Source organism: Octopus bimaculoides, chromosome 18, assembly GCF_046866305.1.
Source record: "Octopus bimaculoides isolate indiv1 chromosome 18, ASM4686630v1, whole genome shotgun sequence".
Lineage (NCBI taxonomy): Eukaryota > Metazoa > Mollusca > Cephalopoda > Octopoda > Octopodidae > Octopus > Octopus bimaculoides.
In genome coordinates, this window is record NC_142945.1 from 43,556,547 (window position 1) to 43,584,046 (window position 27,500).

Genomic DNA, 27,500 nt, shown 5'->3' on the forward strand with positions numbered 1-27,500 from the left:
ACATATTCACATGCACAAGTACACATTTTTAAGAGGTAAAATATTTAAATAGTCCTCCGGTTTCGCTTGTGCTAATCACAACTAAGAAATAAATGATAATATAATTTCATGCTATCATAAGAAGCATATATATATATATATATATATATATATATATATGAGTGTGTGTGTGTGTAGATTTATTTTTGCAAGCAACTTGCAGAAGCAAGTGTTACTAGTTGAAATTGCTGCATACCAATGCTAGCATATATACGCATATATATAAATATACATGTGTAGTCTGTTTTCCTTGAATCCACTTCCTATTATATATATATATAGACTTATATATGCACACATATATATCTATATGCACACACACACACACTCGCATATATATATGCACACACACACACACACACACACACACACACACATATATATACATATATATGCACACATGTATAAAAATATAAAAAAAATAGGCTATATCTATATACATGCCTATGCTTTCTAAGTATATTAATCTATACATACTGTGCATAACAGCAGTATATTTTGGTGATATACAGAAAAATAAAATATATTTTGAAAAACTTGTGAACAGATATATTTTATATACGTTTGGATATCCCATTCCACTTTTTATTATTTGAAATCATTCCATAAGGAAGGAACTGGTTCTTTACAAATATACTAGTCTTCATCATTGGAAGGTAGATACAAAAACAAAGCCCCATGTCGAAATTGAGGAAAATCACGCATATTTTTACTGTTCTACTTACAGATTGTGCTTCTAATGTTCATGCTATCTGGCTGATTTCTTTTTCTGAAGCTCCAGCTTTTCCAAATCGTCATTTACTCACAAAACCAAGTGTTGCAATTGTTATTGGTATAAATGTGAATTTATCATTTACATACAGAAGCTGAATTCTTTATGTATATGCGATTCTGTGAGTGTGTATGTATTTGTGTGTCTCTATGCATGTATATATACAAACACACACACACACACACATATATACATAAATATATATGTGTGCGTGTATGTGTGCGTGTATGTGTGTGTATAAGCTGAATGTCAGTGACAATCTGGACCCTGGTCAGATGAATATGGGGTTTTATTCTAGTACAAAACCTATTTCAGGTTGCAGCTTTCACGAAGCTTTATTCATTTAAATTTTTCACATAAACAGATCCTGAAATAACATGTCATCTTTTCTCTCTTCCTCTTTATTATCGTTTTTTCTTCTCATCTGTTATGTAATGCTCACCTTTTGAAAATATGTACTAATAAAATTTCAGTAAAACTATTGTATGAAAGCATTTATGTGAAAATACATTTTCAGCATTTTTACCACCATACATAAAAATACATGGAAACAATTTATTTCCTTAAGTTAAAAGACAGAACGTGTTTGTCTGAAACAATAGGCGTAGGAGTGGCTGAGTGGTAAGTAGCTTGCTAACCAACCACATGGTTCCGGGTTCAGTCCCACTGCGTGGCACCTTGGGCAAGTATCTTCTACTATAGCCTCGGGCCGACCAAAGCCTTGTGAGTGGATTTGGTAGACGGAAACTGAAAGAAGCCCGTTGTGTATATGTATATATATATGTGTGTGTGTTTGTATGCCTGTTTGTTCCCCACCAACATCTATATATATATATATATATATATATATATATATATATATATATATATACACGCACACACACACACACATACATGTGAGGACGTTGCCAGTGCTGCTGGACTGGTTCCTGTGCAGGTGATATATAAAAAACACCATTTGAGCATGGCCGTTGCCAGTACAGCATGACTGGCCCTCGTGCCGGTGACATGTAAAAGCACCCACTACACTCTCACAGTGGTTGGCATTAGGAAGGGCATCCAGCTGTAGAAACTCTGCCAGATCAGATTGGTGCCTGGTGCAGCCATCTGGCTCACTAGTCCGCAGTCAAACCATCCAACCCATACCAGCATGGAAAGTGGACGTTAAACGATGATGATGATGACATATGTATATGCATATATATGAGTATATATATAGATATATAATATTATATAATATATACATACAAGATCTAAAATAATGATATGATTTTCTTTGTACATACTCTTTGTTGTTTTATAAATATATATATATATATATATATATATATATATATATATATATATGTATATTTCTGTGTGTTATGTCATATTTGTGAATACTACTGTTACAAACAATATCATGGTACAAGCAATATAAGAATATTCAGTATGTTGCTGAGTGTAAATATTTTATATCACGTGTGTCATTATGTAATGTAGAAAAAGTAATCAACTTTGACTACAGTACACGTATATACACCTGTGTGCACATTTATGCGCATATATCTATACATACATAATACATACATTTATTTAAATACATGCATATACATACACGCATATATATATATATATATATATATATATATATGTATATATGTATATATAATGTATATGTATAAATGAATATATATAAAGAGAGACAGAAAGAGAGCTTCTTCTCTTTATATACACATAGTTTTATGCGCACAGAAACTGCACTGAACATATAAATACGGATTAGTGATGACACATCAAAGAACTTTAAATTCTTTTTTTTTTTTGTATTATATGAAAAAAGTCGGAATCTTTCAAAATATTATTTTGTGAATAACCAATAATATAGTAAAAACAATATTTAGGAAAACATAAAACAAAACATAATAATAGTAATAATAATAAGAAGAAGAAGAAGAAGGATATTGCTTGAAATAACACTACATTTAGGAGAAAATATATATCAAGATTACCATAAACTAACTTTTTTTATATAATTTCCTTTCAAAATTTCTAATTTATTGTTTCATTCCAGAATAATATTGTAAATTTCTACGATGTGGCTTAATCCATTATACATAATATTACTGATGTTTGAATGCGCGCACGCACACACACACACACACACACACACACACACACACACACACACATCATCATCATCATCGTTTGACGTCTGCTTTTCATGCTAGCATGGGTTTGACACACATATATATCCACATCCACAAATGTGTATGCGTGTGTGAGTGCATTGATGTATAATTGTGTGTGTGTGTGTGTGTGTGTGTTTGTCTCCTCATTATTTGGCAACTCCTGCTTCCTGGGTTATACCTCTTCAACAGGTTTCCTTCGCAGTTAGAGATTGCCACTTCTTCACACCACTCCTCATCCATATGTATCACATGACCATACCAGTGTGATTGTTTCTCTTGCACACCACGTCTGATGCTTCTTATGCCTAATTTTTCTCTCAAGATGCTTACACTCTGTCGAACATGCACACTGACATTGCACATCCAGCGAAGCATACTAATTTAATTTCTACCAAGCCTACACATGTCCTCAGTGGTGACAGCCCATGTTTCTCTGCCATGTAGCATGGCTGTTCACATACAGGCATCATACAATCTGCCTTTCACTCTGAGGGGGAGGCTCTTTAGTACCAGCAGAGGTAGAAGCTTTCTGAACTTTGCCCAGCCTATTCTTATTCTAGTAACTGCGGTTTGGAGCATCCACCTCCACTGATGACTTGGTCAGCTAGGTAACAGAAGCTATCAACTACAGGCAGCGAGCTGGCAGAAACGTTAGCATGCCGGGCGAAATGCTTAGCGGTATTTCGTCTGCTGCTACGTTCTGAGTTCAAATTTCACCGAGGTCGACTTTTATCCTTTCGGGGTCGATAAATTAAGTACCAGTCACACATTGGGGTCGACGTAATCGACTTAATCCCTTTGTCTGTCCTTGTTTGTTCCCTCTCTGTTTAGCCCCTTGTGGGCAATAGAAAAATAAGAAGCTATGAATTACTTCTAGGTATTTTCTGTGCATTTCTAGTGTTTATTCTAGCTTTATAGATTGTAAATACAATGTGCTCAAGAGATATCTGAAGAGATATCTGAAGAGATATCTGAAGGAACATTAGGCTCTGCACATGTGACCACTTGTGTTTTTCATCTTTCTTTATGCTTGCAGCAAGGCTTGGAGAATAAGAGTGACATAAAGGTCCATGCAAGGGAGAAGCGATGCTACAGATGGCTTTTAGGTATCTCGTACAAGGAACATGTGATGAATGAAGTAAGGATAAAAATAAGCCAAGGATATGCTGACAGTTGTAAAGACAAGTAAACTGAAATGGATTGGATTTGTCATAAAAAGCTCAGGCAGAGCAAACACGGTCTTGTGGAGCTCAGTGGATGGTAAATCAAAGTAAGGTAGGCCAAAGAAATGATGGGCTTTTAATATCAAAGATTGGACAAGCTTCAATTTTGCTGATGCACAGAGGGCAGTGGAAGACTAAGTAGCAATTCTGGTGTGACATCTTCAAGGAATGCCCCAAAGACCACCTGGTCTAGGAATAAGATAAGACAGGTTAGAATTGAAGTATGCTGTTGTGATTGCAGTATATCATAATCATAGTAGTGGTTAGGTTAGCAGACTCCCGGTCATAGGACCATGGTTTCAAATCCCAGACTGTGCGTTGTGAGTGTTTATTGAGCGAAAACACCTAAAGCTTCACGAGGCTCCGTTAGGGGATGGTGGCACACCCTGCTATACTCTTTCGCCACAACTTTCTCTCACTCTTACTTCCTGTTTCTGTTGTGCCTGTAATTCAAAGGGTCAGCCTTGTCACACTGTGTTACGCTGAATCTCCCCGAGAACTACGTTAAGGGTACACGTGTCTGTGGAGTGCTCAGCCACTTGCACATTAATTTCCTGAGCAGGCTGTTCCATCGATCGGATCGACTGAAACCCTCGTCGTAAGCGATGGAATGCCAACAACAACAGTAGTATGCTTTAGTGATCACAATGTGCTCTAGAAGTTGCAACGTGCAGTAGGAAAAGTATTGTGCTATAGTGATTGCATGTGTTGTAGCATATGCAATGAAATTACATAATTCACAAAAGGCAATTCCAATAGACATCCAACAGCATTGTTCTTATTAAATAAAGTGAAATTTTAAAGATAATTTTAAAAATCAGTCAAATAATAGAATTTGTTCTAAGCAAGAAGTGGTTGTAATAGATATTTTAAGAGGTATAAAACTTATTCCACAATACATCAAAATCAATGAGAATTAAGTGAAAGAGAAAACAATTGACATGTGTCTGGTTTAGCAAAATGTCTGCTAACCTGCCGAGTAGTTCAATTTCGACCAGATTAGATATGTGTGTGTGTGGTACAGATTTTGATATATATCCTGGAGTTTTTAATCAAGAAATAAATAAAAACCGGAGTCAGAAGATTTGTAAACCAGAATAAGATTTGTGTAGATGAGGACCAACAATGATTGATGGAGATGTAACAATATAAAAACGAAGAGAGATAAAGAACAGGTAAGAAAAACAGAATAAATTTGATAAACAGATTCTGATTGTGAAACAGGGAGAAATCCTCCAAGACGGAAAAAAAAAAAAAAAAATCAAGAGATTGCCAACCAGATATACGAGTGGCATTCATTAAGATACAATCACACATAATCATGGTTCTGAGTGTCCATGCGATATATATATATATATATATATATATATATATATATATATATATATGCATTGGTTGTGTGTGTGTTTGTGTACGTTTATATATATATGTATGTAAACGAGGGCTGATCAATTTGTATCAGGACTGTTGCTATAGCAACGAAGCTAATGCACACAGAGTAAAGCTGCTTGTCAAAGATTGACCGTGAACTCTGCTACGCATGCACACTAAGTTTAAATGTTCTAACTCACTTCTGCTGTTTTACAGCTGTGCTTGGAAGGGAGGTGTGTAGCGTGTAATTGTCACATTAACCATGACAGGGAAAGTTGTCATGGCGATACCTGCTCAGAGGCCTATGCAAAGTTGCAGAAAGTGTATGGTGAAGAATGCATGAGCTGCAGGATGGCCAAAAATGTCGATATTGACGAACATTCTGGGAGAACCACAACCAGCAGAATTGAGAAAAACATTGCAGATATCTGTGCAGCTGTGAGAGGACATTGTTGAATCGTCATCTGTGAGTTATCAGAGGAGGTGCAGATTAGTTACGGTTCAGTTGAGTTCATTATCACTTTGCACCAAAACTGTTTTTAGCTGAACAAAAAGACATCGGATTTCAGTTGCCCAAGGTGTATATATATATATATATATATATATATATATATTATACAAATATATAGATATGAACCAAAATGCCCACTGAGAGACCTCTGTATGAGTATGAATCTTGTACACAAATGTACCATATCCACAAGGGGAAAACCATACATTTACATTGGAGCAACGGCTGACTCATTCACGAATCGTTATCTGAAGCATATCTTCAGCTTCAAGAAAATCAACAAGAGGCATTCAACATATTTGGCTGATTTTGTGTGGTGACTTAAGGAAGATAAAATTAAACATGGCCTAACTTGGCCCATAATAAGACATGCACAACCATATAGTATTCTTCCCAGGAAATGCAAATTATGCTTCAAAGAATCTTTATCTATTTTGTGGTCCAATGAGAAAATTATTAAGAGAATTTCTGAAAGACTCTCAAGATACTCACATGCTTACAAATGCATTTTAACACAATGCAGTGGGAATGAATTTGAATAACTGTTAACCAAATTAATAATCATAATTTACATTAAGGTATGGATGAATTAAATTTCCCTTTAGCCTCTCCATTCTTATGAAAAATAAGTAGCGATTTAATTCGCTGTGTGAACACGTGTGCCAAAACACACATGTGTATGCTTATATCTTCATGGATGTTTGCCCGAGTGAGTGTGCACTTGAGTGTAGATGCGCTATGCAACCTAAGTGAGGGCGTTTATACATCCATATCTATTAATGGTTATATTTAATACTTTTTTTGCATTTGTTATTTATTATTGATATTATGTAAAAATGAAGCTGTATCTTTTAATTTGCTGCTTTTCTGTGCGCAAACCCAGTAGATATCTTGTGGAACAGTCATTATTTTAATAGGATACGTCTTGTAATCACATGAAGAGACATCTACACCATAAGATACTCCTAAACTAGTTGTTAAATGTCCCAGCCATGGGAGATCGATGGTAGATGCGTTGAAACAATTATATATATGTATATACATGTGCATACACACACACACACACACACACACACACACACACACACACACACATATATATATGTATATATATATACACACACATACACACACATAAATATATTATATACGAATGCATGCATATATATATATATATATATATATATAATGTTTATATATATATATATATATATATATATATATATATATATATATATATATATAATGTTTATATATATGTTTATATATATATATATATATATATATATATATATATATATAGACACACACATATGTATATATACATGTATACACTTGTATGTTTTAAGTCTGTTCGTGGCTGTGTGCGTGTGCGCGCGTGTGTGCATGTTATCTGTGCAGATTTCTCACTTGTAGTAGATTATTATAGACTTAACTGAACAATCTTTATTGACTTCTTCACACTTACCAATCATGCTTATACTCCTAGAAGCGCTTGCAACATAATATACACTTACCTTAATATATAACCTAACAACATCACCATTATCGATACTTCTGCTTTCCTACTATACCTTTTTGGTGAGGGGGTTGTTGTGGGGCAGGATTTTAGGTAATTTATTTTCATCATTTCTATTTTGCTCTCTTTCTTTTTGTGACATAATTTTCTATCTATTTTTTTTCTATCTGTTTTTCTTTTCTCAAATCCTCATTCTCTCTAAAGAAGCCTGTAAATGGAAGATCTTGTTAATTTGATAAAAGTTCAAATGCTGGTACAACCCGCACCAAATTTTTTTTAAAATGATAACAAATGTGGTTATATATAACAAGAGATGGGAAAACAAAGCAAATTGATATCAGACACATGAGTAGCTGCATGATAAGCAGCTTGTTCCCCAACTATCTATCTATCTATCTATCTGTCTGTATGTCTATTACATAATATGTACATATAATATATATATATATATTTATATATATATATATATATATGTACAAATATATACAAGTAATGTCTCTCTCTCTATATATATACATATATATATATATATACACACACACACATATATATATATACATATAAATGATATAATATATATACATATATAAATATGTATATATACATATATATATATATATATATATATATATAATACATATATATAAATAATTATATATATATATATATATATATATATATATATATATAATACATATATATAAATTATATATGTGTATATATATATATATATATATATATATATATATATATATATATATATATATATATAGGCACAGGAATGGCTGTGTGGTAATAAGCTTGCTTCTGAACCACATAGATCTGCGTTCATTCCCACTGCTTGGCATCTTGTATTTTTGTGTTTGTCCCTCCCCCCATCACAACTACCATCATCACTTGACAACCAATGTTGGTGTGTTTACATCCCTGTACCTTAGCGGTTTGGCAAAACAGACCAATAGAATAAGTACTAGGCTTACAAAGAATAAATCCTGGGATTGATTTGTTCGACTAAAGGTGGCGCTCCAGCATGGCCAGCATAACTGAAACAAGTAAAAGAATAAAAGAATACAAGGAAAAACAATTTCCTTTATAAGGATGTGAAAACATGCAATTTTCCACTGTTTTTTTTTAAAAGTAAACACCTAATATGGTAGAGAAAAATTTTTCACAATCCAAAAAGGTATATATTCAATATAAAAAAATTCAAAGAAAATGGAGATTTACAATTGACATATTTTAAATATAATGTATTAACATAATATTATATTACAATAAATATATAATATAATATAATATAATATGAATAGAAACAAATATTAATCCTTCAAATTGTTTCGATTCATACCCAATAACGAATTTATAAAAAAGTTATATTTTTGAGTATGAATCTCTTCAGGGAAATATTTGACAAAGGATTGTTAAATCTTGCCCCTTTAACTGGTAATTGACATCATGATTTAAAGTCTTTCTCTACCCAGGCTCTGCCCCTACCCAGCCTCTTTTTATAGACAGTTACTATAAATGTATATATAAATGGTATGACTTGCTCTTGTTTTTCTCTTCTTTGGGTTGTCCGAATTTGTTGTATGGGTATTTTTATAGCCCACTGTATGCCATTTTCTATAAGTAGAGATGGGTATTTTTGTTTGAGCAAGAATTCTCTTAGTTCTGTTAGGCATTTGCTCCTGATATTCACATCTTCTACAATGGTACAGATTCTTCTGGCTGGGCAGTATGGGATGTTGCATTCTGTATGTGGTGGGTAGCACAAATTAAAATTCAGGTATAGCAGAGATTGAATCATTTGACTCAAACCCTTCAAGGCATTGCGCTAGCATGGCCACGGTCGAATAACTGAAACAAATAGAAAATAAAATAAAAATAGATAAAAGATGAAATTAAATATAAAGTATTAGAAAATTACAAAGAAAACAATAAAAACAAATAAAAGAAGAAAGACATGCTATTATGATTAATCAAAGCCAAAAAATGTAAATAAAACAAAGAGAGAATCTTGCTCAAGGGTATGTTTTGTTGTCTGAATCAGCTAATTAAGAAGTGTCTGAAATTCAGAATCTAAGTAAATGTGGAATGGTCTGCATCTACGATAATCATTCTATAGGAGTGTTCGTTAATTTTAATAATTGTGAAGATATCGTTCATCTTTTATCTTTTGCTTGTTTCTATCATTGGACTGTGGCCATGCTGGTGTACCACTCTGAAGGATTTTAGTCAAACAAGTTGACCTTTGAACTTACTGTGTTTTCTTTTCTTCGGTTTATTTATTATGCTTTTTTGTTTCAAGCCTGATGCTTATTTTATCAGTTTCTATTATAGGGACTTAAACACACCGAGACGGGTTGTCAAGCAGTAGTGGGGGACAAACACATGCACAGTGACACACTCTCTCTCTCTTTCTCTCTCTCTCTCTCTCTCTCTCTCTCTCTCTCTCTCTCTCTCTCTCTCTCTCTCTCTCTCTCTCACACACACACACACATTCATGTATATGATGGACTTCTTTTCAGATTCTGTTGGCCAAATCCACCCACAAGGCTTTGATTGGCCTAAAGTTATAACAGAAGACACCTGCCCAAGGTGCCATGCAATGGAACTGAACCCAGAATCATGTGGTTTGGAAGCAAGATTCTTACCACACAGCCACATACACACGCATAAATTATATATATATAGACACATACACATGTGCACATGCAACAGGTATCCATGCTGTATGAGCATATCAAATTTCATTGTATTGAGTATGGATCAACATGGGGCTATGGTGGAAGACACTTACATAGAATGCCAGACACTGTAATTGAACCTAAACCTATGTGGTTAGGAAGCAAACGTTCTTCACCCCACAGCTATATCTACACACATTTGTTTATGTATCATTTATATATTTGTTGATATTTCATTACATCTATTTATTCAATACATGTAATCAAATCTCATGGTGATGCTCCCAACGGATGGTGCGAGTAGGGGTCAGCTGAAACCAATCCAATATGACCAGTACAGAAAATAAGTATTGGACAACACATGATTATTAGATAATGAATTGAGAATTGATTGCAGAACAAAGTGAAACAGTTATCAGCCAATCAACCTGTTGTGCTAATTATTATCATAAAATATGCAGAGAGTCCCAAAACCATATCCAAATTCAATCAATTTGTCCCAGCTCAGTTTCAAAAATACAGTATATATATATATACATGTATGTAGCGTTTTGTGAAGGCACATGGCTTAGTGGTTAGAGTGTCAAGCTTATGATTGGGAGATTATGTATTTATATGTAAGTATATATATGTAGGAACAACAAACAGGTGTATTAGTTTAACATACACACACACACACTCACACATATATGCATAGATATATATGTATCTGCTAAACTAATACACCTGCTTGTTTTTCCTATGCCTGTTTTCATCTTTTCTTTTTTTTGTAAATACATATACAATTGTGTATCTCTTTGTTATACATATATCTACATATACACACACACATACATACATATGTACATATATATATATATATATATATATATATATATATATATATATATATATATATATATATACACACACACACACTCGGCAATATACTGTATCTGTGTATACAGTAGTTGATTCTCTTTGACAGTTAAGTCTTCCGTAACAGAATGTTGATGAGGGCTGGACCTTTGATTTACCAGACACACAGATTCAGGGAGAATAAGAAAAAAAAATTTTGGTTTAAGTTTTGGACTGATGCTTTATCTGATTTATTTGTTAATGGAAAAAGGATAAAAAAAGAAAAAAAAAAGTGGTTTTGGTGAGAATTGAACTTGGTGCATTGAGCTAGCTACAATGAATGCTACTAGTACTGCAAGGCACTACAGCTGATATCTGAAGAGTCCTGCCAATTCACTGCAACTGGAGATGGTGGTGGTTGTGGTGGGGGTAATCGCCAACAGCAACAACAACAACAACAGATATAATTAATTAATTGACTTTCATTATAATGGTATCATGTCATGGAAATTGTTTTATTGTGTTAAAAATCATGATATGTAAATTGATTGTCTCTAAGAGACTTCATGGATAGCAACAAGAATGTTTACATAGCTTTGTCTTCTATCAAATTACTACTACTACTACTATAATTATTATTATTATTATTATTATTATTATTATTATTATTATTATTAAAGCAGCAAGCTGATTCAATCATTAACATGCTGGATGAAACGCTTAGCGGTGTTTCGCCTCTCGTTACATTCTCAATTCAAATTCCACCGAGGTCAACTTTACCTTTCATCCTCTCAGGGTCAATAAATTAAGTACCAGTCAAACACCGGGATCGAGTCATCCATCCCCTCCCCACAAACTTGAGGTCTTATTATCATTATTATTATTACCACTTCTACTAGTACTATAATTATTGTTATTATTATTATTATTATTATTATTATTATTAATTTTTCATCTTTCATTTATTAAAATTAAAAATCTAGAAATATTAGAAAAAAATTTTACTGACTTGAAAAAAATAAAGGAAAAGAAAATTTAATAGTTTTCTTTCTATTTATTATTTATTTTTTATTTACATATTTATTTTATTGCATTTTTCAGCGTTATTCAAAGAATGTCTAAGTATAATATTTTGACAAGCCGTTCTATAAAATATTTAAATACAAAATAAACACCGTTCATTCATACAATTCAACTAGAGCTTCTGCAAACAGAACATAACACAATATAAAGAGTCTGTTGTTGTTGGTGTTGTTTTGTTTTGTATTTGTCACTTATATTTAATTTTTTTTTTTTTATATCTTTAAATAAAATAACGAAAGTTTGTTAAATAACGAAAATTTCCAAACAACTGGAAAGTAAACAATTTGTTTGGTCTTTTTCAAGTTTGGTCAAAGGATATTGAGTCGTGTCAGATCAATAGATTTTAATCTTTTAATATCATCTTCATTTTTATTATTACTATTATTATTATTATTATTATTATTATTATTATTATTATCATTATTGTTGTTGTTGTTGCTGTTATTATTATTATTATTGTTCTTATTGTTGATACTTTTATTTTTTGCAGTTTTTTTCATATTTACATTTATTAAATATTTTTCCCCAAAAAGTTATTGTGTGTCTGTGTGTGTGTATACGTAAGCATGTTTCTATGCTACATCATCTATATGGTCTTTAATTTTCCTGAAACTCTCCAGTCCCATTGGCATCTGAAATGTCTATAAAGACTGTTTTCTTTTTTTGTGTGTGTGTTTATGTGTTTGTGTGTGTGTTTTTTTTTTTTTCACTTGAGGAATATTAACCTAAAATGTCAAAATCATGTTTTGAAAATGTCTATTTACTTTTCTGAATGAATTTGACTAGTTCAGTAGTTCTTTGGTTGATGGTAAATAATAATAATAATAATAATAATAATAATAATACTGACAACAACAGCAACAATAATTTAAAGAAAAGAAAAAGATTTATTTAAAAACAAAAAAAGGAGAGCAAAAATCGCGAAACAAAAGCCAAAAACAAATCATTGAACGTGCTTAATTCTATTTCAGAAAATCCACTGTAAGCACGCATTGACTGAATTATTTTAACATAAAATATGTTCTTTTAACGTTATATAGGAAGGGCTCAGTAATTTTATATGAAGCCTCTTTTGGTCCCATTGACTGCAACTATATCAATTCTTTATATACCATTATGGAGTTCTATCACGAAAGACACACACAGTTAGTTAGCAAGCTACAAGGGATGGGAAATGTATTGGGTTGTATAAGCAATAAAAACGAAAAATAGTTCTGTTCTTCAGTGACTAAACGGTTTATTTATTTTAGCATTGAAAATTTGTTTTTGTGTGTGGTTGGTGCTTATGCAAAAAGAAAATATAGTTAAGTGCATGCTTGCATTCTTAATGTAGTGAATCAGAAAGAATTTTTGATCAACTGAGACAACAATTGTTGTTTCTTTCATTTTACATCTATTTTTCCAAACTAGTATGAGTTAGGTGAATACTTACTGAAGTATTGTCTTACAGTCAGATGCTTTTCCTGGCAATAACCATTACCTGATTTTCGAGTAATAGATTCTTTTATTTTTTTATACTCTTATTTGGAAATCCAGATTGAATGTCACATAAAAAGCACTAAGTCTATGCTGTGGAATGGTTGGTGTCAGGAAGGGCATCCAGCCATAAAAATGATGCCAAAGCAGACACAAAAGCATGGTGTAGGCTCCTGCCTGGCCAGCTCCTATCAAACCGTCCAACCCATGTCAGCATGGAGGGTGGACATTAAACGATGATGATGATGATCTACTGAACTAATAAAGAATGTTCAGTAACACCCTTTTCTCAATGCATGGATTGTAAACACACTCACTCACACAAGCACACACGTGTACACATGTACACATGCATGCACATGCACACATGCAAACATGTAGCAATAACAATGATTGGTGGAAAACAATAACAAAAGGAGTCGGAACACATTAATTTACAAAACAGTGATTTTGTACTCAATCATTTGTAATGAGGGTTTCAGTTGATCCAATTAATGGAACAGCCTGCTTGTAAATTTAACACATAAGTGGCTGAGCACCCCACAGACATGCATACACTTAATTTAGTTCTCAGGAAGATTCCGCGTGTCACAGAATGTGACAATGCTGGCCCTTTGATATAGAGGTGCAATGCATTTTTGCCAGCTGAGTGGACTGGAGCAATATGAAAATAGATTGTCTTCCATCACTAGGAATTGAACTCACAACCTTACAATCATGAGCTGAATATGCCAATCACTATGCCATGTGCCTTCAGAAGGTGATTTGCACAGGATGGAAGAGCTCTATATTAAAATACCAATTGAAGTAGTGAAATCTGTACATAGAGCTGCAGACATGGCTGTGTGGTAAGAAACTTCCTTTCCAGCCACGTGGTTCCAGGTTCAATTCCACTTCATGGAACCTTGGGCAAGTATCTTCTACTATGGCCTCAGGCCAACCCAAAGCCTTGTGAGTGGATTTGGTACATGGAAACTGAAAGAAGCCTATTGTGTTTGAGTATGTGTGTGTGTCTTTGTTTGTAACCTCCCCACTGCTTGAAACCGGTGTTGGTGTGTTTACCTCCCCGTAACTTAGCTGTTCAGCAAAAGAAATCAACAAAATAAGTACCAAGTTTAACCAAACAATTACTGGAGCTTGATTCATTCCACTAAAATTTTTTCAAGGTGGTGCCCCAGCATGGCCACAGCTTAATGACTGAAACAAGTAAAAGAAGATCCTTACCACTAAATTTCCTAGAATGATGCTCTTCCTGTTTCTGATCAGATTCTGTAGAGAAATGTTTTTTTTTTGTTTTTTGGCTTAACATAAAGAGAATTCAATGATTCCTGTTGAGATTTCTTTGTTGAAGTGTGTAAAGATGCCCTCAGTGGCTAATTCCATTTTTATTGTGCAACATAATGGTTTAATGTTTAAAATATAAAATATCTCTTACTCATTTATTGCTGTCGTTGGTTTCAACCTCTGGTCAGTTCTGGTCAAATAGAACTGTAATCAAGAGCAATTTAACTTTGGTCATATTGTCTTTTCATATATAAAGTTTATTGCATATCAGGTTTATATCATCATCATCATCATCGTTTAACGTCCGCTTTCCATGCTAGCATGGGTTGGACGATTTGACTGAGGACTGGTGAAACCGGATGGCAACACCAGGCTCCAGTCTGATTTGGCAGAGTTTCTACAGCTGGATGCCCTTCCTAACGCCAACCACTCAGAGAGTGTAGTGGGTGCTTTTACGTGTCACCCGCACGAAAACGGCCACGCTCGAAATGGTGTCTTTTATGTGCCACCCGCACAAGCCAGTCCAGGGGCACTGGCAACGATCTCGCTCGAAAATCCTACAGGAGCCAGTCAGGCGGTACTGGCAACGGCCACGCTCAAAATGGTGCATCTCATGTGCCACCCGCACAAGAACCAGTCCAGGGGCACTGGCAACGATCTTACTTGGCTTGCCGGGTCTTCTCACGCACAGCCCATTTCCAAAGGTCTCGGTCCGTAGTCATCGCCTCGGTGAGGCCCAATGTACGAAGGTCTTGCCTCACCACCTCAGCCCAGGTCTTCCTGGGCCTACCTCTTCCACGGGTTCCCTCAACTGTTAGGGTGTGGCACTTTTTCACGCAGCTATCCTCCTCCATTCTCACCACATGTCCATACCAGCGCAATCGTCTCTCTTGCACGCCACAACTGATGCTTCTAATGTTCAGCTTTTCTCTCAAGATACTTACACTCTGACGGGTATTCACATTGACATTACACATCCAACGGAGCATACTGGCTTCATTCCTTGCGAGCTTACGTATGTCCTCAGCAGTTACAGCCCATGTTTCACTGCCATGTAGCATGGTTGTTCGTACGCATGCGTCATACAGTCTGCCTTTTACTCTGAGTGAGAGTCCCTTTGTCGCCAGCAGGGGTAAGAGCTCTCTAAACTTTGCCCAGGCTATTCTTATTCTAGCAGCTACACTTTCAGCGCACCCACCCCCACTACTAACTTGGTCGCCCAGATAGCGGAAGCTATCGACTACCTCTAGTTTTTCACCCTGGAATGAGATAGAAGTTGTTTCCTGTTTGTTTGCAGTCTTTATTGCACCTGAACATATATATTATATATATTATAAGACAAATTCTTCCTTCTCTTTAGAGAGGGAAGAACTTGAGAGAGATTTGATTGCTATTTCTGTTAGATCATGTGATCATGAAGAGGGAATACCCTCATTGCTTTGTATTGTCTTCCATCTTATAAATAAAATCGATATAAATAAAAATACAGCTGGCTGTTGGGGGACGGTTTGGCTGCTATGCTGAGCATTTTGAGTCATCATCATCATCATAATCATCATCATCATCACCATCATTATCGTCATCATCACCATCATCGTCGTCATCATCACCATCATCGTCGTCGTCACCATCATCATCGTCATCATTATTTCACCTTTGTTTTCCATGCTGGCATGGGTTAGATGGTTTGACTGGAACTGACAAATTGGCTAGTCTGTTTTGGCTTGGTTTCTATGGCTTGATGCCTTTCCTAATGCCAACCACTCCATAGAATGTGCTGGCTGTCTTTTACATGCAGGGCCAGATTAAGATCCATAGAGGTTTTGGCGCCCTGAAGAATTTGTAAATGGTTCAAAATGGTTCAAAATTCCATATAACATCCGTGACCAGATAACCTGATGTGTTCTATGTTTCTTTAAGATAACAGGCTATGATTTAAGTGAGATTTGACTACTGTTTCTAGCAGATTGAGTGACCACATAGAAGTTTCCTCACTGGTATAGAATGATAGAGACGGAGGTCGTTTTCTTTTTTTTTCTTTTTTTTCTTTTGTCTCCTGAATGTGATTTGTCTGCGACACTTGGGCAACAAGAATAAATACCAAAAAAATCTATCTTATGCTTCTCATTCTCTCGGCTGGTTTTGAATAAAAAAGACAATAAATCAAAGGATAACAGTTACTGCTGCATCTTAAAGAATTCACCATATGAAGAAACTGAAGAAGTCGAAAAGAAGAAAAGATCTCTGAAACAGGAACAGGCGGCACCGTTTTTATTCTGTTGGCTTTGTGAGATGTCTGTGGGATAAAGGTTAGTCTTAATGTTGCAAACTAACATTTAAACCAATGACATTACACAATGCTAAAGAACGTCGAATATGTTCAAATCTCTGATGTACTTATTTCAGAATCAGAAAAGATAAAAGATATTGAAAGAAGAATAACAAAATTGTATTCTGCATGTGAATGGTTTCTCTGCAACATTTCTGTTTAAGTGTTGCGTTTCATGTAGATGTTGAATAATAAAACAAAAGAATAAAATCAGACAGATAAAGAACTGCTTAAATTAAATTCAAGAAGCATTAATTGAAAATATATTTATTTTTTTCTTATCTGTTATTATCAAGTGGATATCAAAAGAATATCAAATAGATACCAGATGGATCAAAAAGAAGAACAGTGGATATTCAACGAAGTATGTGTGAATATGAAATGATATCAAATGGGTAATGATAGATTGTGAAAGAGTTATCAAATGGATATCCAGATGGGTGCCAGATGAATAAAAACATAGACAATGCATAAATGAATATCAAATGAATTTGAATGATATCAAATACGTAGTGATGGATTGTCAAATACATATCATATGGATATCACATGGATGTTAGATGAATAAAAGATGGACAATAAATAAATGTCAAGTATATTAGAAATAAATGTGAAAGAAAAACTATAAATGAATACCAACAGATATTGCATTGGTAATGATGGGGGATATCAAATCAATGTCACATAGATATATTAAATACCAAATATTAAAAGAATTTCAAATATCATATGGCAAAGGGTAAATAGATATATAAAATATCAAACAGCAGATTAATGTGAAATAAATATGAAATAGATATTGAAAGGACTCGAAATGAATACTCTTCACTGGATATGGGTTGAATGGGTCATCAAATTCTGAGACAGTTCTTGTTTGAACTTACTTCTCTCTCTTGACGGTTTAAAGACCACGTCTCAATCATGCTCCATTTTTTGGATGGGGGTGGGGTATGCATGCTCTTCCTGTTGCCATCTACCTTACAGGGTACAATAATGTACTGGATGCATTTTATTCTCGCACCAATACTACAGAGAGTGTCTTGTCTAAGGCAAGACCAACGAGTTCTCTTTCTACCTAGATCACTGGTACATAGTGATATATGTACTTCTACAAAGAATTTAGTAAAACAACTTAGTTATCATTAAGCTAGTGTTAGGAACATAAATTGTGACTAAGGTTTGGTGGAAGATTTTAATTCAAAACTTATGAAAACAAGACGTTTGTACTACAGAACCAGAGGCGGTTTCAGCTGGATTGGTATCAAAAGGGATAAACAGTCAAACATCGTCACTATCATCATGTATTTTACATGGGATTTTTGGTGCTCCAAAGTTATCTTAATGTACTTCATATATAAAATGACCACCCTATTTTGTTAGTAAATTTTGGTTTGAAAAATTTGACTTGTATGCGGGAAAATTTAGTAGCAACAGTGACTTCAAATTTTGACAAGACTCTTCAAACTGTGGAAACAAACAGAGAGGGAATGAAAAAAAAAACGTGTTGAGCGCAGTGGTCCATATATATAAATTCTTAATTATATTACAGGGCACATGAAACACCAGCTTGCTAGAGAGTGGAAATAAACCCCACCACTTTCTAGCAGGCTAATGCTTCATGTACCCTCTAATATAATTAAGGATTTATTATATAGCTGTTTAATGCTAATATCACATGCTGCCACTAATGTTATTGTTATTGGTATTATCAATTATTTAGATTTGCCGATGATAATAATAATAATAACAATAACATCTTTACGAGTATTTATTTTGAATACTTACTTATTCTTATATATATATATATATATATATATATATATAGTGGACATTTAATGTGCTAGAAGAAGATCATATGTTCTTCTAGCACATTAAATGTCCACTTAGTGGTCATCGTTATATATAAACATATACATTAATCCCCTGAGATCTCAGATATTTTTTCTGAATCTCTCTGATTCTTTCAATGTGCTAGCTTCCTGATAATAATTCGATATTAATTAATATCTGATTTTTACCCTATGTTTTAATTTTATATATATTATATAAAGCGGATGTTAAATGACGATGATGATGATGATGATATATGTATATATATAAATATATATATATATATATATATATATATATACAGCTGTGGCCAAAAGTTCGGAACATTTTTTAGAAATTAAAATTGTTATGCTCAGTATATGCTCCGACCAAATTTAACTTACAGAATTTAATATAGAAATTCTAATTTTCAGACCTATGTTCCAAAGTTTTGGCCATGACTGTATATGCATGTATATATATGATTCCACAATCGGAAAGCATTTAAACATACATGAATTAAGTGTGTAACATCAATAATGCTTACATTATCAGAACTGCTTCTAACACAAAATTCACTTCTGTGGTACTATTACTCATCAGAAGATAGATTTTACATTATTTGCATATATCTCAGACAGTAATTTGAATTTAATTAGAGGAAGATTTGAGGACAGAGTACCAATGAGCTAAAATGATAGCAAAATATCGATATCTGCTGTTCTCATTCACCTGTCGGTGATTTGTTTCAGCTGGTTTTCAGGTATACAGTGATTTTTTACAGATGATGTCTTAAAAGAACTTTCCCTGGATGAAATACACTTGAAAGTGTTTAAACAAAGCACTTACATTAAGTATATGGTATCAAAAATGTTTACATATATATATATATATATATATATATATATATATAGTTAAAAGTCTTTCCGAAAATTACTTAATTCAGTTTTTAAGTATAAAGAGGATTTAGAAAAAAAGGTATAAAATCTTAATCTTTTATCAGCATGTTACTAACCTTTTTGGAAGAACTTTTTTTTCTTAACGTGTTCAAGCACTTTTGATTAACCTTTTCAAACACTCTTGGTTATATATATACATACATATACATACACACACACACACACACACACACACACACACACACACACACACACACACACACACACACACACACACACACACACACACACACACACACACACACACACACACACACACACACACACACACACACACACACACACACACACACACACACACACACACACACACACACACACACATATATATATATATAGGTGCAGGAATGGTTATGTGGTAAGTAGCTTGCTTACTAACCACATGGTTCTGGATTCAGTCCTACTGTTTAGCACTTTGGGCAAGTGTCTTCTACTATAGCCTTAAGTTGGTCAAAGCCTTGTGAATGGATTTGGTAGATGGAAACTGGAAGAATCCCATCGTATATATATATATATGTGTGTGTGTTGTGTATGTATGTGTGTGTGTCTGTATGCTTGTGTGTCTGTGTTTGTCCCCTACCATCGATTGACAACCGATGTTGGTGTGTCCACATCCCCCGTAACTTAGTGTTTTGGCAAAGGAGACTGATAGAATAAGTTCTAGGCTTACAAAGAATAAGTCCTGGGGTTGATTTGCTCGACTAAAGGTGGTGCGCCAGGATGGCCACAGTCAAATGACTGAAACAAGTAAAAAAATAAAAGAAAAGAATATATATAACTTAACGAAATGAGATAAAAAATCCAAGGCTGTGAATAATTTTCAGAACATTTATAAAGAGAAGGTCTTACAGCTGTTTCCGAGATATTTTATAGATCCCTTCATCAGAGACGGTGCGAGAAAATGTTTAAGTAATAGTTATTATTATTATTTAGGTATTTAAGCTATATATATATATATATAAAGAGAGATAGAGAGAAGATATGAAATACAGAGTGAAGTGGATGAATGAAAATAGCCGTGAGATACGTAAGGATATTGTATCTGCAGTTCCATTATTTAAGCAGAATGGTGTATATATATACGTTTTCTGTACCTTATGCGATATATATATATATCATCATCATCGTTTAACGTCCGCTTTCCATGCTAGCATGGGTTGGACGATTTGACTGAGGACTGGTGAAACCGGATGGCAACACCAGGCTCCAATCTAATTCGGCAGAGTTTCTACAGCTGGATGCCCTTCCTAACGCCAACCACTCAGAGAGTGTAGTGGGTGCTTTTACGTGTCACCCGCACGAAAACGGCCACGCTCGAAATGGTGTCTCTTATGTGCCACCCACACAAGCCAGTCCAGGGGCACTGGCAACGATCTCACTCGAAAATCCTACGGGAGCCAGTCAGGCGGTACTGGCAACGGCCACGCTCAAAATGGTGCATCTCATGTGCCACCCGCACAAGAGCCAGTCCAGGGGCACTGGCAACGATCCTACTTGGCTTGCCGGGTCTTCTCACGCACAGCACATTTCCAAAGGTCTCGGTCATATATGTGTGTGTGTGTGTGTGTGTGTGTTCCTTTGGACACCATCGGTTGCATAGAGATGGGAGGCTGGTATGCATGGATAACTGCTGCATAAGTGAATGCTGGTCTTCCATAAAGAACCTTACCTGTACTTGTGCCTTGGATGGGAACTTTCTAGGCGCAATTCCATGGTCATTGATGACTCAAGGGGGTCTTTACCCTTTATATGTATATGAGTATGGACCTATGCGTGTGTGAGGTCATGTACATGTGTGTGTGTGTGTGTGTGTGTGTGTGTAAATAATCAGTAAAATAGACTTAAGAAGTTCAGAAGGCAGCCAATTAGCAGTGTCATCTGAGTCCAAATCTTAGCAAGTTTAATGTTACCTTTTATCCTTTTGGAGTTTATACAAAGATGGGTCTGGGCAGATGATCAGTGTATTAACTTGTAATACATGCAATGTCACTGGTGCCAAGTTGCTTCAACCCAAATCAGCAGATTTGGATAAACATTAGTGGCATACAGAAGAGAATATTGCATGGATGGGTAACTGCCTATGTTTCATGAAAAAATCTTGCCCAGACCTGCATAATACATAGGTAGACATATGATTAAAAGTGACCAATGAAGGCATTTATAAAGTTAAGTATGATTGCTGTTATAAAGTGTCTTAAAAGAATAAAGAAAAAAGAACTAGGTTCATTTTAAGAAGGTAAATTAAAGTACCTTTTGGTCAGTGGTCAAAGGAAAAGATGTGAAAATCTTAAGTGAAGCATATAAATTTTGACAGTAATCTCTGTAATTTGAAAGGACATGCGAATGTAAAATGCTGGCTCAAGCGGAAATCTTTTGTTATCTCAATCATTGTAAAAGAAGTTTATGAATTTATATACTCAAAGGTATGACCTCTTTTCCCTTCACTTTGTTTATACACACTAAGCCAAATGGAAATATTTTGTATTTGACATATATGTGCTTCTGTGTCAAAATGGACTCTAGTCATATGAATGATATTGCAAATGAAACAGAACAAACATTCCATAAAACAAATCTGCATAATGTGTATGTATGTATGTATGTATGTACGTATATTTGTATGTGTGCATATATAAATGTGTATGTATATATGTATATATAGATATATGCATATATATGTATATATGTATAAATATATATATATATATATGTATATATATATATATATATGTATATATAAATATATGTATATCTATCTATATATATGTCTATACATATGTATACATATGTGTGTGTGTGTGTGTGTGTGTGTGTGTGTGTGTATATATATATATATATATATATATATAGAAAGAGAGAGAGATAAGATTCAGTTGAATTAGGTAGTTAAGTTATATATATAAGTATATATCCATATATATATATATATATATATATATATATATAAGTATATATGCATATATATATATATATATATATATATATATATATAAGTATATATGCATATATATATATATATATATATATATATATATATATAAGTATATATGCATATATATATATATATATATAAGTATATATGCATATATATATATATATATATATATATATATATATATATATATATATAAGTATATATGCATATATATATATATATATATATATATATATATATAAGTATATATGCATATATATATATATATATATATATATATATATATATATATATATATATATATATATATATATATATATATATATATATATATATACACACACACACACATATATATAGTATGCAGATTGGTTTTTCTGACACCTCTGGCCACACAAACTCTACTGACATTTAATATTGTTTCCTTATTCATTGTTAATAAAGCTGTTATAATACATATTGACTTTGCCAACATTACAAAAAAGGCTTTTGAGAATAATTGTCACTGTTTAGTCCTCCATACTTTATTACTGCAAAACATCTTTCTTTTGTAATGTATGATGAGATAAATATGTATATTAAAATATTATTGTCATTTGAAATATTGTGTCACATTTATAATAATGAATGCATATTAAAACTAATAAGCTGTTTCTGAAAAAACAGTGGAATTTGTACATCAAAAAAGCACATAAATAAACCAAATGATATGGCCAGGCTCTCCTGGTTATGGTGAAGAATGGCTGATGACGGTGAAGAATGGTTGGTTACGGTGAAGAATTGTTGTTTATGGTGAAGAATGGTTGGTTTCGGTAAAGACTGAATGGTTTGTTACAGCAAAGAACAGTTAGATACAGAAAAAATGGCTGGTTACGGTGAAGAATTCTTGGTTACAGCAAAGAATGGTTGGTTACAGTGAGGAATGGTTGGTTACGGCCAAGAATGGCTGGTTGCGGTGAAGAATGGCTGGTTATGGCTATGAATGGTTGGTTACTGTGAAGAATGGTTGCTTATAGTGAAGAATTACTGGTTACAGTGAAGAATGGCTGGTTATAGTGAAGAATGGTTGGTTACAGCTAAGAATGGTTGTTTATGGTGAAGAATGATAATGATATTTGGTACACACATTCTAATGTAAATTGTCAATCTATTGCAGCAATTACATTTCAAAATGACCACTTTTTACCTTGACCGTAACCTGCAAACTGGTGGTCAATGAGTTGCACGAGTGCTGTATCACCCCCTCATCCAACTTGAACCATGAAGACAGAACGGCTTTCTTCAGATCTAACACATTTGAATAGGAATGAGCAGAAATATTAGACTCTAAGATGGACCACACAGCAAAGTCCATGGTATTGATGTTTGGACATACTTGATTATAAATATATAAATAAAAAAACGACTGCAACACAAATTGCCTCCAAGTGAGATTGAACCCAGAAACATACCACTGCAAGAGAAACTTTTAAACCACACATCTACGCCCGCACTGTTATAAGTGTTTCAAAGCTAATGAAATTGCTCACATTTCATATGGGAGAGAATTACATACAATATTATAAATGAGAAAGTGCTGGAAATATAATGTAATTCCAAATTTCCCTTTATAGGTTGTAATACAATTTAATAATTTCATAATGTCATGTGGTTGGGACATTTCACTTGAATTAATTCACTCGTAATTGTACATTACACTTCGATATTTCAGGATGTTTCCCATATTTCCATAACTGTGTTTCTTTTATTATTGATTTCAAACTGCATGGGAAGACATTAAATGTGTGTGTGTGTGTGTCTGTGTGTGCATGTCTGTATGTGCATGTGGTGTATGTATACATATAAATATATATATATATATGCATATATGTATGCATGTGTATATGTATACCTATACACACACACATCCATTTGCATATAAGATATATACATATACATTTATATATGTATGTATATACACATATATATAAATATACATACATATGTTTATATATATATATGTGTGTGTGTGTGTATAAATACACATCTATTTATTTCCCTCTCTCTCTTCTCTCTCTCTCTCTCACACACATACATGTACAGAATATTAAGTTATGAATTTACATAAATGATCACAAATGTTTTATGTGCTATATATATATATATATATATATATATATATAAGTACATAAACATAAATCAAGAATTCTAAGTCCGCTCAGATGCTAGCATGCACTTTCCGAAATGGGTTCGAGACCATGTCTTGTTCTTACGATTAACATGGTTTTTACTTTCGTTTCTTTAGCTTGATGCCCTTCCAAGCATCAATGACTTTACAAATGGTACTGGGGATCATTACACCCTCATGAGGAACAGGTCGTATCTTCAATAAGAATTAAGGTGTCCTCTCAAGAACATGGTCCACAGAGTGCTCCAGATAGAATTATATTAGTGCCAACAAATGTGAGTGGAAGAGTGTGGCTTTGTGGGTAGAGTGTGGGACTCATGATCGTAAGATTGGGGTTTCAATTCCTGAACTGGTTGATGCATTGTGTTGTTTAGCAAAACACTTCATTTCACATTGCTCCAGTCCACTCAGCTGGCAAAAATGAGTAATCCTATGACAGACTGGCGTCCCATCTGGGTAGCGAATTTATATGCCATGAAACTGAGCAACCAGCGTCTAAAACAAAAGTTTCTTTCAGATGCTGAAGTATTAATTTTTTAATGTTTTGTATTGCAATAGATAGTACCTTTCACTTTTTTCTATATGCTTGTCTAAATGAAATATTGTTTCATCTTCAGTGATTTTGTTCATCCATATTCTATGTATAGAAAAAGCATTATGTTTCTTTATATGTGACTAAATGTGACTAAATGTGACTATATGTGACTATATGTGACTATATGTGACTAAATGTTCGAGATCTGATATATTAGGTGGATAACCTTGAATTTGTTTGTTCTACAACCAAAGTTTGTTATATATATATATATATATATATATATATATGTATATATAATGAGCTCTCCAATCATTAGATGACATATGAGGATTCAGCAATTTCTTGCCAAACAACCACACAGAGGATTTGTTTATGGTGAGCAAATGTTTGTGTACACATAAGACTATTTCCCCATCAAATCGTCATTACTTGTACAGAGGTGCACCATCTGCCACATGTCAGATGACGAAACGATCGCAGAGCAATTTGAAATGAAGTGTTTTGCTCAAGAACACAATGCAATGCCTGGTTCGGGAATTGAACCCATGATCTCACAGTCATGAGTACAACATCCTAACCACTAAACCATGCACGTCCACATTTGTTTTTCTCGAACTGTTCTTTTCCTTCTCCCCAGACCTCTTTCATCTTTCTGACATCCCTACAACATCACCACACTTTTTTCCCCATCTTAAACTGTGCATCAACCATAGACATTCACTGTGTATGTCCTTTTGACTTTTGTTGATTTTGTCATTATTTTTGCTTTTGATTTGCTTATATATATTATCAGCATCGTCATCATCGTCGTTTAACGTCTACTTTGCATGCTGGCATGGGTCGGATGGTTTGATTGAGAACTGGTAAGCCAGGAGGTTACACCAGGCTCCAATCTAATCTGGCAATGTTTCTACAGCAGGATGCCCTTCCTAAACCCAGCCACTCTGAGAATGTAGTAGTTACTTTTTACATGCCACCAGCATGAGGGCCAGTCAGGCAGCACTGGCATCGACCATGCGCAAATGGTGCTTTTTACATGCCACTGACACAGGAGCCAGTCAGGTGGCACTGGCATCAACCACACTTGAATGATGCTTCTTACATTCCAGCCAGGCAGTACTGGCATCAGCCACAACAACGATTTCACTTGACTCAAGAGTTCTTCTCAAGCTATATATATATAAAGTGAAGTATATTTGCCATTTAAATGTGGCTGAACCCTAAGGGTGGATGTTACTGTTGCTTTTAGCCCCAGGAGAACATCTCCTCCAGCTGGCTTATCGACACATATCTGTGTCCTGTCTATTTTTGCCAAGGGAAGTTATCACTCCCATCTTGATCTGCGATATGTACGGACCCGAGTTTCAGGGTTATTTCCCTTCTTCAGCGTACGATAATCACCGACCTTCGATGAGAATGACAATCCCTTGGCAATATATAAGTCTTTTTCCAGTGAAATTATTCACTGATATCGAAAAAGTGAAAACAAGCAATGTTAATTCTCTGAACGAGGTGTTAACAGTAACTGCACGATAAAGTGAAGTATATTTGCCATTTAAATGTGGCTGACCCCTAAGGGTGGATTTTACTGTTGCTTTTAGCCCCAGGAGAACATCTCCTCCAGCTGGTTTATATATATATATATATATATATATATATATATATATATATATATATATATATATAAGACAAATAATAAATGAGTATATGCATATATATGTACAGGTATGTTCATACCTACATCTACCTATGCATAAACTCATTTATTGTTTGTTTTACATGATCGAACG

General features: G+C 34.1%; 1 long non-coding RNA gene across 1 annotated transcript in view; it reads left to right on the forward strand.

The window, feature by feature from the left end:
• The window catches only part of LOC128249805 (uncharacterized), a 428,716-nt gene extending 403,926 nt beyond the window's left edge, over nt 1-24,790 (forward strand). The window contains exon 3 of the long non-coding RNA XR_016245018.1: nt 24,162-24,790. This is a non-coding gene — a long non-coding RNA (uncharacterized LOC128249805). The remainder of the gene's footprint in view (nt 1-24,161) is intronic.
• The last annotated feature ends 2,710 nt before the right edge of the window (nt 24,791-27,500 follow it).